A 16,844-nucleotide genomic window follows, 5' to 3' on the forward strand; every position below is an offset into this window, starting at 1 on the left:
CTAGTCCCGTCCTCGGATGTTTCTTTAGCACGACCCAATCACCTAGTTGACTAGAATGAACACTGGTTATTGAGTCTGGGTCCGGAAGAGAACTCCCGAACCCGGTGGTGGACATCGGGTGATAACCCGTGGGGCTGCCTGGGGGCATACCTGATGGAATAAAAGGGTTACAGTGGAACATTCAGGCCATGGATCGGCCAGGATTTTTACCTTCTTTGCAAAAATCGGACCCAAGTACCAGCAAAGAAAAGGATTGACATTTGAGAGGTTAGAAAGTTTGAAGATCGTTGTTTTCTGCACCACTTTCCCCCCTTCTCATCGTCCTTAAAACCAGGACGAAGAGAAGCTGGATTAAACATGGTGCATCGTCTCAAGGTTAGATGGAGAGATGAGGGAGGGATAAGAGAGAGAGAGATAGAGAAAGAGATAGGGTGCTTCTCTTGGACTCTGCAGTCTTTGCGGGATGGGAGTACATGACAGTGTTAGTTCGCACTGTCTGGGACTTTTGAATGCCCTGTTGCTGGAGCTTGATGGATTCGTGCAGCCACAGTTCTGCCTTCTAGAGGGAACCATGGCTTTGGAGTCTAGTGGGGAATTCACGGACAAACTTTTCCCAAATCCAGACCTCAAAGGTCCCTTCTTTGGGGATGGTCCACTCTGAACCTACAGTCCATTGGTGCCAATCTTTGAGGGGCTTAACAACTCCTCCTCCATAGATGGATTTCATGTGCTGCTTCGCTGTCCTATAGTCAGAAGTGGTACCCTTCTGTTCCCTAAACTCATGCTCGAGCTACAGTTTCCCGCGACCTACGCAAGGGATTTTTCTAAAAGTAGGTGCGTCCACCTCCAGTGTCCTGCGACAAACGCCCTGGACGGCTGCTACTCCGATTCGTTCGCCTCTGAGTTGCTCTAGGGTTTCTAGCACCGACACACGGACTCCGTTCACCCTAGTTAGACCTCAGGAAAAGGAGTAACAGCGTGAGGAAAAGGGCTCTCGCCGACACACGGCGGCCCTCTGAGTCTCCTAATGAGATATACCAGCCTCGGTTTTGGCTCTGAATAGTGACCTGACCACAGGATAGGGCTTCCAATTGACCTGGAGTGGAAAAAGGGGTGCAAGGAGAACACACAGTATCTTTTGTGGGGACGGGGGGGGGTGCACAGGAAACAAACACACAGTACTCCTGTGGGGAATGGGGTTACTCACACAGCTATTGGTATGCCCAGGTGATATATATCACCTTGTCTCCTTAAAAAAATGCTCATCAACTCACTTTCCTTTGCCGATATGATTCTATATAGTCAAGCTGAACAGCACACGAAGCCCTTTTTGCAGTGACTGATCAAAAACCTCTCACTCAGCAGCAACCCTTGAATTCAGACAGTAGTTCCCAAACATTATCATGAGACCCCCAGTACTCCTAACCAAATCTGCAGAGAAAAGAGAGGGAAAGAAAGAGAAGAAAGAAAAAGAGAAAAGCGCCAAAATATGAAAAACCTAAAAAATTACTAAAAAGGAAAAAATTAATAATAGGCTAAAAAATAAAAATGGGTTGGTAAATAAGGAAAAACTGAAAGAAACTTCAATAAAAACCTAAAAATAATAATAAATAGATTAGTAAAATAAGAAGACCTGTAAACAGGAGAGAAAAACAAACATAACAAACTTCAGTTACAGACAGTCCTGCTACATACATTGAGATTCAGTAAAAAGTTAATTTTACCTTAACCCAAAACGCATACAAAAACTAAAACCTCAGGAACACATACCTGTGTCTGTTGCCATTAGCAACGTTACAATATCGTGCAATGTGCCCGTATTCCCTGCATGCAAAACAAAGAATACCTCGCCTCCCTGCATAATACCTTGTCATGGCACATGGCGATTTGATTTGGCGCACAACATTAACCATATTGAGTCCACTTACCACGGACTCATCTGAGGAATCTTCTGGCCTTGTGTTAATACGCCCAACTCCAGGGTCAGACACATTGTCCATCTCCATCCCTGAGTCGGTTCCACTATCTGAACCACAGTCCTCAGACTTCTCCATGCTTACAGTGCATACATTGCCTCCAATCCCAGACACATTACTCTCCAACGGTTGTTTCAATAACTCTGGCAATTCCCTTATAGCACCCTGTGCTTGCGTCAGGCTTTCAGCATTTTCCTTCCGCAGCTCAGTATTACACCTCACAGTATATTCATAATTAGCGCTAGCTTCAGCTGCCTGCTGGACAAGAGTTATCAATTTAACAATTTCCACTTTTAAATCTTCCACTTCTCCTTCCAAACTCAGCTTCAGCCTACAAGACTCATGATATTTATCCGCTATTCACCCAGCAGCAAAAATCAGAGCATATTGCCTTTCCTTTTGCGCCATTTTTTGGTACCGATCAGGTTTGCTACACAATTCTGGGCCTGCAGCCATGGATCAGTAGATCCCTGCATAGCCTGAAGAATGGCCGCCGTGTCCTTCAACTTTGCTACTTCTTTAAAAATACTTTCCATTGCACTGAAACAAACACCACAATGGTTGCTACAAAAAACAAAACACTAGTACCAATTTCTAGGAGTTGTCCCAATACTTTTGGCACAGAACCTTTCTACACTGTAATACCCGTATTAATTATGCCAAACAAGTCTACAATTCAGTGTAACAGCCACAGATATACAAACATTAAGCAGAATCATCAACTATAGGACGATTTCACCACTAAACTGCCACTAATGCACACACAATGATTCCTGTATCAGACGGGTCACTGCGCTATACCATAACCGAACACTCAACTGATATCCAGCACAAAACTTTAAAAAAAATCAAACTGTACATAGAAAGGTTACAAAAAGACAAGATAACTATTCGACAAAACTAACATTTCAGGCAAAAACAATCAGATCGCTTTCCATAGTACTGACTAAGATGGGCCGACAAGCACATGGTAAAGATGGCCGAAAGATGGCCGACAAGCACATGGTCATCACACAAAGGAAATCAAGATGGTGTCTACAATATCCAACAATAAAAACAGTTTCTATATTCCCTGTTCCCTACTCCCTGAAACCAGAGCACAACCTCCACTCTGTGGGTGATTTACAGGTTAACAATATAAAAATACTCTCTAAATGCTGTCTCTAATGTACAAACACTAAAACCAATCGCTGCCTCTATAAACCTCTATAAAATTGCCTCTTACAAAATCAAAGTAACAAAAGTTAAGAAGTTACAAAAAACACAATACCCTGTACTACTCATCATACAATCTCATCATACAACCTCTGTACAATCAACTTACCTTATCCTCACACCCCCTGATGCAGCAGATAACAACCATATACACCAAAAGGTTCTTTTAAGTAGATTTCTTTCCCGATATCAGCAGATTGGAGTACACAGATTTAAATTCACAAAGAGCAAAACTTTCTCAACAATGAGAGTAAGGATTAACTTATGCCGGCCTTTTTTGCTTTTTGAAAATTAAGCTGTGTCTCCTTTAAGTTCTGCTAATAACGGGGGAAAAAATTTGCTTTCTAATTCGTGGTCGCCAACTGTTGTGGTAAATATTAATAGTTGCAATCAGCTCGCATCAAAGTTTGTGTAAGGAAAAAGCAAGTCCCTCTTCTCAGCCCCAGTCAGAGACGGACACAGGTGTTACCATCTTGGTTGAAAATTCTGAGAGACTCCTCCCGCGCTCCCCAGTCTGCTCACCTTTTATTTACTAACAAAAGGTGTAAAAAGGGGCTGGCCCAGCACAAGGATACAGGAAGTTATAACATGCAGGAAGTGATGTCAAAGGACAGGGCGGGGCAATCAATGTGGCTAGGCAGACAATGCACACGCCCCATCCCTGTATAAGGAAGGATGAGTCATGTCCATTGTCCGATCAGCCAGGTGGCCGCCCACCCCCCATCACTGTCAGCATGGACCTGAGAAGGTTTTCATACTGACGGTTTTACCACTGGTCCCAATTCAGCCAAAGTGCCCTCTGCTAGAGCGCTCCCTGGCTAAATCAGACACAGGGAGACAGATGACAAACTATAAAAACACACCCACATTCTAAAGTAAAATGTCCGCATAATAAAATTTCCACAACAATATGCATGGAGTTTTTATGTTCTCCTTGTGTTTCCTCCTACACTCCATACTACACTCCAAATACATAAAAATAGGCAAATTGGCTTTATACGAAATTGTCCCTAGTGTACGTTGTGTGTTAGGGCTGAGCGCCTATATGGCAGCCACTGACTTCCTAGTGAGTTTCTAGTGAGTTTGTCATTGACTACACTGGAATTTTATATTGAAATTGAATAGTATTAATGTTGTAACTGACCTACAGATCATGGTCAGTCATCAGTGACAGTAATGTGTGTTCAATGACTTGGACAACTAAACATAAGCACAGAGCACTATCTCTGAAGTCTGAATGTTCCTGAATGCTTGAATGGAATTGTAGTGTGTCAATAGCCAAGAGAGGTAGCACATATCATTTCTAGCTTGATCAACTTATCATTATAGGGCTCTTATGGCAAAAAGCAATGGTCAAAAGGGGGCAACTTTTAAGTCTCCAGATAATCTCTCTTTTGTAGATTCAAAATGATTGTACATATGTAGGATTAGTTAATAAATTAAACACATGGGCCTGTCTAAGTTAAAGGCGTTGTCTGCTTTATTTATATTGATGACCTATCCTGGCAACCCTGTTTGAAGAGAAGGAAGGCTGCATTCCTGTGAGCGCTGCCTTCTCTTCCTGGTATACTTGCTAGCTATCACAACAGCAGTGGGAAACAAGTGTAATTACAAGCTATCCCATTTACTTCTATGGGACAGCTCCTTTTATGGAAGGAGCAGTTGTCATGATGATCAGGTAAACAATAAAGAGAGGGCAGTGCTCGAAGGAAGATGGCCTTCTCTTAAAACAGCTGATCAATGAGGGTGCCAGGTGTTGGCCCGCCAGCAATCTAATATTGGTGACCTATTCTGAAGATAGGTCATCAATATAAATAAAGCGGACAACCTCTTTAAAGTAAAAATACAGGTGACAGGAACAAAGATGTAAAGTCCAGTGATACAAATATATTACGAATCTTAGTAACTTAAAATCTACTAACTACAATTGACCTTGAAGGCAGTTCCAGTTTGTCCAAGGTGTTTTCTAGTATAAAAGGTAGAATTTTGCCTTTTAGTTTAAGTGGCATTTGACCCAGTAGGTGAAGTTAAAATTATACAAATCACATTCAGGTTTCCATGTGAAGTGGTCCCTTCATTTCAATGTCTAATCACAGCTGACTGAATATCTGTGAACTCCTGATTAAGTAGCTCTTTTCTGATATTTCTATGTAAATTGAAGCTCATTTATTCAAGCTTTCCACAGAAATGTATTAATATAAATAATTTTACAGACAATTTTTCTATTTAGCAATATTTGGACGACCAAGGGTAATATGAAAATATAAAACTATATATATCAAAATCCTTTCACAGTGATCAGATGACCATATAGCCATGGCAGATCATTAAATCAATATGTTGCAATCAGACATGTGTTCTTGGAGTTTCTAGAGATATTTCAAACAATAAATAGATTTCTATATCTTGGAGGTGGTTTTCATTAGAATTTAAAGTCTTTCTGCTTCACAAAATGTTTTAACCCATTAACAACCAGGGACAGATATTCAGTCAGATTCAGAAGTATGGTATCATCATTTTCATAATTTAACCTCTGTTCACCAGAATGGATTTGAAGCAAACTCATCAATATGCATGTGATTACAGTGTAGCTTTAACCCTTTCCAACAAATGCCAGTTTGGAGCAAATGCTGAAGCCCTGTTTTTCAAATCTTTATTTAGTAATAATTCTGGAACACTTTCAGTGATCCAAGTGGCTCTAAGGCCTTATGCACACGGCCGGCCGCGATACACAGGCACCGGCCGTGTGCACTCCGCATCACGGATGTGCACCCATTCACTTGAATGGGTCCGCAATCCAGGAGATGCGGTGCGGTGCAGAACGGAAGCACGGATCGGAAGCCCACAGAAGCACTACGGAGTGGTGTTTCTGTCTGTGTCTCCGCACCGCAAAAAAATAGGACATGTTCTATTTTTTTTACGGTGCAGACGGATCACTGACCTATTCAAGTTTACTGCCCTGCGCATGAGGCCTAAGACTGTTTTCTCGTGACACATCGTACTTCATGCTGGTGGTGAATTAGTGTTGATATGTTTTTAATTAACCGGTATATATGATATGATAATTTTATTCTGTGGCTTGATATAGTTATGGCGATACCAAATGTATATTGTTTTTTTATGTTTTACTACGTTTTCAGGATAAAATCCCTTTTGTCGTAAAAATAAATTATATTTTGCATCGCCAAATACTAACATGCATAACATTTTTTTTTCACCAATGTAGCTGTGTGAGGGCTGTACTTTTTTAAAATCATTTTTGGATACTATTTGATCACTTTTTATTCAATTTGTTTTCTGAGGTGACAAAAACAGCAATTTCGTCATTTTTTTTTGTATTTTTTTTTACGTAGCCTCAAATGTTTCACTGGTCATGCGCTGAGCCCAGTGACGGTTTCATCCTCTGCTGGAAGATCGCGGCAAGATTTGGCAGTGACACTGAAGGCAAGGGTGGGCGGGGTTCTCTGCTGTTAGTGATATAGTGTGGGGGGGGACAACGGGGGCGTAGAGTATGAGCCGAGGAGAGGTGTGCTTGGGCTCAACTGGAGGGCGGGCCTGGGCACTCAATGGGGGTGTTCCTGGGTGCCTTTGAACAAAAATAACGCCCCTCTTGGCACCTCACTAGCTCATTTGCATAAGGAATAAAGTGGAATTTTTCAAGATAGAAACCAAGCAGCAAGGAAAGAAAAGCACATCTGGATCCCTTTAATACTGAGGCACAGTAATTTTATGTATAAACTAACAGTAGGCGACAACTATTATTTCTGGAAGAGGGGGCACTGATCATGATCTCATGGGCACTCAGAGCTTGAAATCTCAATCCATCAATTTCTGCCTCAACCTATGGTAAGGCAGCTACACAGAATTTAGTTACAGTTTATTGTAGTTTATTAAATCATGCTATTTGTACATGGAAAGAGTGTAATATTTTGGCACTATATGGTAAACCATAAAGTGGGGAGGTGCCTATAGAAGGTGCTGCACTGGACACCATTCAACCTAATATCTACTAATACTGACTGGTTTGATTTCTGGAATTAAGTATAAAGAGATAGCTCTTTATTCTTGGATGCAAGAATGTTGTGTATTTAGTTAGTATCAAAACATGCATTTTGTTTCTTTATTTCTTTTATTATTTGATATATTAGGCTCAAAAGTGTTCAGAACGTTTTGAATGTAAGGTACAAAAATGATCTTCTTGTAGAGGTTGCATCATCAATTTACCATCCTTTTGTTTTCAACGTTGTCTAAATTGAAAATTCAGGAACATGCACACCACTAAGAAATATGAAGACACCAGCAGATACACTGGATGTTCTTGAAATAAAGACATACAGATGTAGCCGGGCTAAACTTGATGGTTAACGCATAAAGTAAAGAATGGCAAAAGGTCAACAAAATTTTTCTATAGATTTCAATGGCCTTTGTCACAAAATAACTGAGATAACAATGTGCCATTTGTTATCAGAGTCAATTTTAGCTTGGCTACATCTGTAACTCTTGTCATCTAGTTCAACCTTTCTTCTGCAATGTTGATCCAAAGGAAGGAAAAACAACCCAAGAAGACAGAAGCCATTGTCTCATCCTGTGTTGGGGAGAATCAATTCCTTACTCCAAAATGGCAATCAAAATAGATCCATGGATCTACAACCTACAGTCTAGCAATATTATTAATCTAAAGCAAGACATTCAGGCTCCTCTTAAAGCCTTATAAGAAATAAATCATCTTGACACCCTGAGAGTTTGACACATCTTGACACTTGATGATGATGAAATCTTCTTTCCTCTAGATATTCTTACTATAATTACATAAATGGATCATTAGACAACAATCATAGTTTGTATTAGCATTTTATTTTAATTAATACAAAGTACTTTCATATAAAATTTGTAATCCACAAAAGCTTGTGTGTACTGAAAATAAGTGTTTGGATCTAGATAGTAGGGAGAGGAGCATACGATCTGGCAGCATCAACACTACTTATCTTGGAGGATACAATGGCATTTCACTAAAAATAGCTTACCTGGTCATTATTCCCCCCTAGTGCATACAGCTGTGGTGTCTCATGGTGCCTATAAGCATGGATGCTGTTAGTGAATCTACTTGGATCCGACATCAGCCATCTAACGTTTGTAAGGATTCCCTACAGCCTTGGATTACACTTTTGAATTGCAAAAACAGAAGAAGATGTGCCATTAGACTGAACTCCTAAAAAGCACAAACTTCCAGCAAGTGAAGGCCAAAGTCCAAGTCATATAGCTATCTATTGGAAATTTTACATAAAGCAAATTGTTCATTATAAAGTGGTATGTACATGAAATGTGTAAGATGCTGTATATGGACACACCAGAGTCCATTTTTTTCTGAAGAAAATTAATCAAGGCCCCTTTCACACGGGTGATTTTTCCACGCGTGTGCAATGCGTGAGGTGAACGCATTGCACCCACACTGAATCTGGACCCATTCATTTCTATGGGGCTGTGTACATGAGCGGTGATTTTCATGCATCACTTGTGCGTTGCGTGAAAATCACAGCATGCTCTATATTGTGCGTTTTTCACGCAAAACAGGCCCCATTGAAGTGAATGTAGCTGTGTGAAATTCGCAAGCATCCGCAAGCAAGTGCGGATGCGGTGCGATTTTCATACATGGTTTTTAGGTGACGATTGGGATGGGGACCCAATCATTATAACATGGTTGTAAGGGAAGATAATAGCATTCTTAATACAAGTAAATTAGGGATGGGTTAAAAAAATAATTAAACTCACCTCATCCGCTTGTTCGCGCTGCCCGGCTCATCTTCTTTCTTCTTCTTTGATGACCTGGGAGGAAAAGGACCTTTGGTGACGTCACTGTGCTCATCACATGGTCCATCACCATGGTGATGGGCCATGTGATGGACCATGTGATGAGCGCCATGACGTCACGAAAGGTCCTTTTCTCCCAGGTCCTCAAAGAAGAAGAAAGAAGACTAGCCAGGCTGCACGAACAAGTGGATGAGGTGAGTTTAATTTAAATTTCTTTTTTTTAACCCCTCCATCCCTAATTTTCTTAGCATTCTGTATTAAGAATGCTATTATTTTCCCTTATAACCATGTTATAAGGGAAAATATTAAAATCTACAGAATATCTGGGTAACACATTCATTTTTTTCTCACGCGCGTGCAAAATGCATTGCACTCGCGCGGAAAAAACTGAGTAACGCAACGCAATCGCATACAAAACTCACCCCACTCGCAGGCAAAATCGCACGATTTTCCAGTGACGCACTCACATCTTGTCCGGCCCTCACACGCGATGCCCTTGTGAAAGAGGCCTAAGGATGTGTTGTCTTTCTGATAGCCAGCAAGAGAATTATTTAACACCTTGCTGAGATTATTTAAAATTACTTTTGTACCTCTATCAGGGGAAATTGTAGAAAATGTGCTGCCATTAATATAATTACTGATATTAAAGGAAATATAATCTTTGTAAATATTTGATAGATCATGTACTGAGATGCAAATCTTTAGATCTTTTACAATAATTATACATTTTTGCATTGAACATTTATCCATTTTAGCAGCTTTAGTTTTAGCGTAGGATACTTTGTAATATTCACCTACCATCTGTTCGCACCAGTCTCTGTCCTCAGGTAATATTTCATCTTGTCAATAGTAGCTTCCTCTTTAGGCATTGTACATACATTTTCTATCTGCTGGAGCGAAAAGAGAAAAGGGCATTTTGTGGATAAATAAATTGTCTAGAAAATTGTCACTTCCACTCTTATTGATATTGCTTTGAGAAGGCAAATTGCTGTGCTTCAAGGTTTTTACTAAGTGTAAAGCAAAGTGTAGTAAAAGAAAGGCTATGTGCTATTTACAATTCTGTTTGTGGTCACGAATGTATCTCCAATTCGCTTACCCATGGTGCATGATGATATACTGATACACCGTCGTGTTCTTTCATTTATGGTCTAAATCTTATAGGAAGGGCAAGAACACTGAAAGATAATCAACTATTAATTTCATTTTGAACTTCTTTATTAAATTAATGTACAGGGTAGGCCATTTATATGGATACACCTTAATAAAATGGGAATGGTTGGTGATATTAACTTCCTCTTTGTGGCACATTAGTATATGTGAGGGGGGAAACTTTTCAAGATGGGTGGTGACCATGGCGGCCATTTTGAAGTCGGCCATTTTGAATCCAACTTTTGTTTTTTCAATAGGAAGAGGGTCATGTGACACATCAAACTTATTGGGAATTTCACACGAAAAACAATGGTGTGCTTGGTTTTAACGTAACTTTATTCTTTCATTAGTTATTTACAAGTTTCTCTTTGTTTACAGCCATTGACATGTCGTCGAGGTTAACACTTGAGGAGCGGATAGAAATTGTGTTGATGTCTGGTGAACGCAGTAACCGGGTCATTGCAGCAGATTTCAATGCAAGACACCCTACGAGACCACTCATCTCCCATGCTACAGTTAGCAAACTGCTTGCTAAGTTTCATGAAACTGGTTCAGTGTTGGATTTGCCAAAATGTGGACGCATGAAATCTGTCTCTAATGAAGAAACATCAGTGGCTCTCCTAGCTTCATTCAGCAATAGCCCACAGCGTAGCACTCGCCGCATGTCACTGGAGAGTGGCATTAGTCGAACATCCCTTCGGCGGATATTAGCTACTCACAAATGGCACCCTTACAAACTCCAGCTACTGCAGCATCTCAACGAGGATGACCCAGATCGGCGCACTGAATTTGCAGAATGGGCAAAACAAAAATTGGAACAGGACCCTCAGTTTACGCAGAAGATTTTGTTCAGTGATGAGGCAAACTTTTATGTGAATGGTGAAGTTAACAAACAAAACCACCGCTATTGGTCTGACACTAACCCACATTGGATAGATCCCTCCAAGACTGTTGGAACAAAAAAATTGATGGTATGGTGTGGTATATGGGGTACAAAGATAGTGGGGCCATTCTTCATCAATGGAAACCTCAAGGCCACTGGATATGCGAAATTGCTACATGATGATGTGTTTCCCTCTTTATGCACTGAAGCTGGCATGTTCCCAGAGTTTTTCCAGCAAGATGGTGCACCACCACATTATGGGTGTCAGGTCCGAGCATTCCTAGATGAACAGTTTCCTGGAAGGTGGATTGGTCGTCGTGGGCCAGTTGAATGGCCCCTAAGGTCTCCCGATCTGACCCCCTTAGACTTTTATCTTTGGGGTCATCTGAAGGCAATTGTCTATGCTGTGAAGATACGATATGTGCAGCACCTGAAACTACGGATACTGGAAGCCTGTGCTAGCATTTCTCCTGCGGTGTTGCTATCAGTGTGTGAAGAGTGGGAGAAGAGGGTTGCATTGACAATCCAACACAATGGGCAGCACATTGAACACATTTTATAAGTGGTCAGAAACTTGTAAATAACTCATGAAAGAATAAAGTTACGTTAAAATCAAGCACACCATTGTTTTTCATGTAAAAATTCCCAATAAGTTTGATGTGTCATATGACCCTCTTCCTATTGAAAAAACAAAAGTTGGATTCAAAATGGCCAACTTCAAAATGGCCGCCATGGTCACCACCCATCTTGAAAAGTTTCCCCCCTCACATATACTAATGTGCCACAAACAGGAAGTTAATATCACCAACCATTCCCATTTTATTAGGGTGTATCCATATAAATGGCCCAACCTGTATTTTCCATTCTATTGGTCTGTTACTGTTTTTTTTAGAGGGGTTGTATGGGATTAAAGATAAAGGTCTTCGTTTTTTTTTTTCTGGAAATAGTGCCTTTTTTTGTCCTTAGGCTGTGTTTGGTACAGCCACAATGGGTCTCAGTGAATGTTTTTAATGTGCAACGCCAGACACAACCCATAGAAGAGAGTAATGTACAAGACTAGAATAGCCTACCTGGAGAATATAACTGACTGAGAAAGCATCAGGCAAGACATTCAAAGAACATATTTCAGACGCTAAGTACCCAAGTGTCGCCCTGTGCATTTTATGTTCATAGGCAGAAACTGCTACCAACGCACTTATTATTTGCACTTAATGATTTATTTGATGAATTTTGGTGTATTAGAAACAGGTTCTCAAGTAGCTGCTGCTTTGTTGTACTGCATGAAAGGTCAGGTAAGAGACATAGATTGAAGCTCCTGTGCCCCAATGCAAAAATCCATAACAAGATGTTAACAAAATCTATATTCATTACTAAGGCTGCTTTCACACTCGCGTTTTGTGCGGATACGTCATGGACGGATCCTTCCAGATAATACATAATACAACCGTCTGCATCTGTTCAGAACGGATCAGTTTGTATTATCTTTAACATAGCCAAGACGGATCCGTCTTTAACACCATTGAAAGTCAATGGAGGACAAATCCGTTTTCTATTGTGCCAGATTGTGTCAGAGAAAATGGATCCATCCCCATTGACTTACAAAATCTCATAATGCATCTATTTAAATGGTGCCAGGATGGATCCGTTTGGCTCAGTTTAGTCAGGCGGACAGCAAAACGCTGCAAGCAGGTGTCCGTCTCCAGAGCGGAATGGAGACTGAACGGAGGCAAACTGATGCATTCTAAGCGGATCCTTTTCCATTTAGACTGCATTAGGGTAAAACTGATCCGTTGTGTACCGCTTGTGAGAGCCCTGAACGGAAGTCTGTCATCCATATTATAGTCACCACTTCACTGGATAAACGTACTTCCTATTACAAGAGTTCACTACACAGTAAGCCTCATACTTTCTAATAAGTAAGAAAAAAATATAACAGTAAAAATGAGTCATATAATATCTTTTTCTGTGGTCACACAAGTTGTATGGTAAAACTGAAGTAACTATGAGAAGTGTTGTCTTTCCTTTGAGGGTCTGTCTCAGCATGCTCTCAGTGTGGTAGGATGTCTGATCTAACATAGTTAGGGGGTTCCTAAGGATAATAAAACACTTTCCAGGGGTTCAATAATGCTCCTATTGCATCTTTGTTGGTTGCTTACAACTGAAACCACAGAACCTATTCCAGAAATAGAAAATATATTTATTTCTGTACACATCGAGGTACTGTAGATGCTAACAATCTGGAATTCATAGTAAAATTAAATGAAAGATTGTGTCATATAGGCAATCTGATCTAATACAGTTACAGCATTTACAATTTTGCCACTGTCTTTATTTATTTATTTATACAAGTTGGAATAGTGCCACTGTCTTTATTTATCAGGCACTATCAGGCACTATCAGGCATGTCAGGTGTTGGGTAGAGATGGCCCGAACTATCCGACGGCGAACAGTTCCCGGCGAACATAGCTTGTTCGCGTTCGCCTCTGCCGGGCGAACACATGCGATGTTCGGTCCGCCCCCTATACATCATCATTGAGCAAACTTTGACCCTGTACCTCACAGTCAGCAGACACATTCCAGCCAATCAGCAGCATACCCTCCCTCCCAGACCCTCCCACCTCCTGCACAGCATCCATTTTAGATTCATTCTGAAGCTGCAGTCTTAGTGAGAGGAGGGAGACTGTAACTGCTGCTGATTTAATTGGGAAATCGATAGCTAGGCTAGTGAATTCAGTGTCCACTCCAGTCCTGAAAGACTCATCTGATCTCTGCTGTAAGGACAGCGTCCTGACAGCACCCCAAAAAGCCCTTTTTAGGGCTGCAACATTAGTCTGCTTTTTTTTTTTCCTTTATATACATATTGCAGTTGCCTGGCCTGCCTGTGTGTGAGGAGCTGCAGGCCCACAGACTGTAGTGTGCCCACTGCCAGTGCTCACCCCTGTCATTCCGTGTGGCACAGGACTTTGCTTAAAAAAAGGCACTTAATTTTTACACTTTAATCTAAGGTTAGTTGCCTGCCAGTGTGTGTCAGGCTGACTTCCACTGACTGTAGTGTGCCCACTGCCAGTGCCCACCACTCATACCGGCTGGCACAGGACTTTGCATAAAAAAGGCATTTAATTTTTACACTTTAGTGTAATTTCAGCTGCTTGCCTGCTGCTAGTGTGTGTCAGGCCGACTTCAACTGACTGTAGTGTGCCCACTGCCAGTGCCCACCCCTGTCATCCCGTGTGGCACAGGACTTTGCTTAAAAAAAAGGCACTTCATTTTTACACTTTAATCTAAGGTTAGTTGCCTGCCAGTGTGTGTCAGGCCGACTTCAACTGACTGTAGTGTGCCCACTGCCAGTGCCCACCCCTGTCATCCCGAGTGGCACAGGACTTTGCTTAAAAAATAGGCACTTAATTTTTACACTTTAATCTAAGGTTAGTTGCCTGCCAGTGTGTGTCAGGCTGACTTCCACTGACTGTAGTGTGCCCACTGCCAGTGCCCACCACTCATACCGGCTGGCACAGGACTTTGCTTAAAAAAGGCATTTAATTTTTACACTTTAATGTAATTTCAGCTGCTTGCCTGCTGCTAGTGTGTGTCAGGCCGACTTCAACTGACTGTAGTGTGCCCACTGCCAGTGCCCACCCCTGTCATACCGAGTGGCACAGGACTTTGCTTAAAAAATAGGCACTTAATTTTTACACTTTAATCTAAGGTTAGTTGCCTGCCAGTGTGTGTCAGGCTGACTTCCACTGACTGTAGTGTGCCCACTGCCAGTGCCCACCACTCATACCGGCTGGCACAGGACTTTGCTTAAAAAAGGCATTTAATTTTTACACTTTAATGTAATTTCAGCTGCTTGCCTGCTGCTAGTGTGTGTCAGGCCGACTTCAACTGACTGTAGTGTGCCCACTGCCAGCGCCCACCCCTGTCATACCGAGTGGCACAGGACTTTGCTTAAAAAATAGGCACTTAATTTTTACACTTTAATCTAAGGTTAGTTGCCTGCCAGTGTGTGTCAGGCTGACTTCCACTGACTGTAGTGTGCCCACTGCCAGTGCCCACCACTCATACCGGCTGGCACAGGACTTTGCATAAAAAAGGCATTTAATTTTTACACTTTAGTGTAATTTCAGCTGCTTGCCTGCTGCTAGTGTGTGTCAGGCCGACTTCAACTGACTGTAGTGTGCCCACTGCCAGTGCCCACCCCTGTCATACCGAGTGGCACAGGACTTTGCTTAAAAAATAGGCACTTAATTTTTACACTTTAATCTAAGGTTAGTTGCCTGCCAGTGTGTGTCAGGCTGACTTCCACTGACTGTAGTGTGCCCACTGCCAGTGCCCACCACTCATACCGGCTGGCACAGGACTTTGCATAAAAAAGGCATTTAATTTTTACACTTTAGTGTAATTTCAGCTGCTTGCCTGCTGCTAGTGTGTGTCAGGCCGACTTCAACTGACTGTAGTGTGCCCACTGCCAGTGCCAACCACTGATACCGGGTGGCACAGTAGCTTGCCGATAAATAAGGCATTTAATTTTTAGACAGTAGTCTAAATTCAGTTGCTTGCCTGCTGCCAGTGTGTGTCAGGCCCGCTTCCACTGACTGTAGTGTGCCCACTGCCAGTGCCAACCACTGATACCGGGTGGCACAGTAGCTTGCCGATAAATAAGGCATTTAATTTTTAGACAGTAGTCTAAATTCAGTTGCTTGCCTGCTGCCAGTCAGTGTGTCAGGCCCTCTTCCACTGACTGTAGTGTGCCCACTGCCAGTGCCAACCACTCATACCGGGTGGCACAGTAGCTTGCCGATAAATAAGGCATTTAATTTTTACACTTTAGTGTAATTTCAGTTGCTTGCCTGCTGCCAGTGTGTGTCAGGCCCGCTTCTACTGACTGTAGTGTGCCCACTGCCAGTGCCAACCACTGATACCGGGTGGCACAGTAGCTTGCCGATAAATAAGGCATTTAATTTTTAGACAGTAGTCTAAATTCAGTTGCTTGCCTGCTGCCAGTGTGTGTCAGGCCCGCTTCCACTGACTGTAGTGTGCCCACTGCCAGTGCCAACCACTGATACCGGGTGGCACAGTAGCTTGTCGATAAATAAGGCATTTAATTTTTACACTTTAGTGTAATTTCAGTTGCTTGCCTGCTGCCAGTGTGTGTCAGGCCCGCTTCCACTGACTGTAGTGTGCCCACTGCCAGTGCCAACCACTGATACCGGGTGGCACAGTAGCTTGCCGATAAATAAGGCATTTAATTTTTAGACAGTAGTCTAAATTCAGTTGCTTGCCTGCTGCCAGTCAGTGTGTCAGGCCCTCTTCCACTGACTGTAGTGTGCCCACTGCCAGTGCCAACCACTCATACCGGGTGGCACAGTAGCTTGCCGATAAATAAGGCATTTAATTTTTACACTTTAGTGTAATTTCAGTTGCTTGCCTGCTGCCAGTGTGTGTCAGGCCCTCTTCCACTGACTGTAGTGTGCCCACTGCCAGTGCCAACCACTGATACGCGCAGTGCCCCAATTTGGGAGTAAGAGGACCGACCAAGCTGCTTTTTCCATCTCCCGGTTCCTGAAATCAATTCAGTTTAGTGTATGAGAGTTTGGTCTGTCACTGTGAAGGCAGTCGAAGGTACCCGGCCTAAATTTTTTTTCATAAAAGGCAATTCCTGATATGGGACGTAACAGGGATTAAACTGATGAGAATAATACTACAGAAAATACCACTCATATCGGTGGAGGGAGCCAGCGTTTTTTTAACCATCTCCCCGTTCAAAAAATCTATTTAATAAATGGCCCCCAGATTGGGGATGTTAGAGGGAT

The sequence above is a fragment of the Bufo bufo genome, chromosome 4, assembly GCF_905171765.1.
Source record: "Bufo bufo chromosome 4, aBufBuf1.1, whole genome shotgun sequence".
Classification (NCBI taxonomy): Eukaryota; Metazoa; Chordata; class Amphibia; order Anura; family Bufonidae; genus Bufo; species Bufo bufo.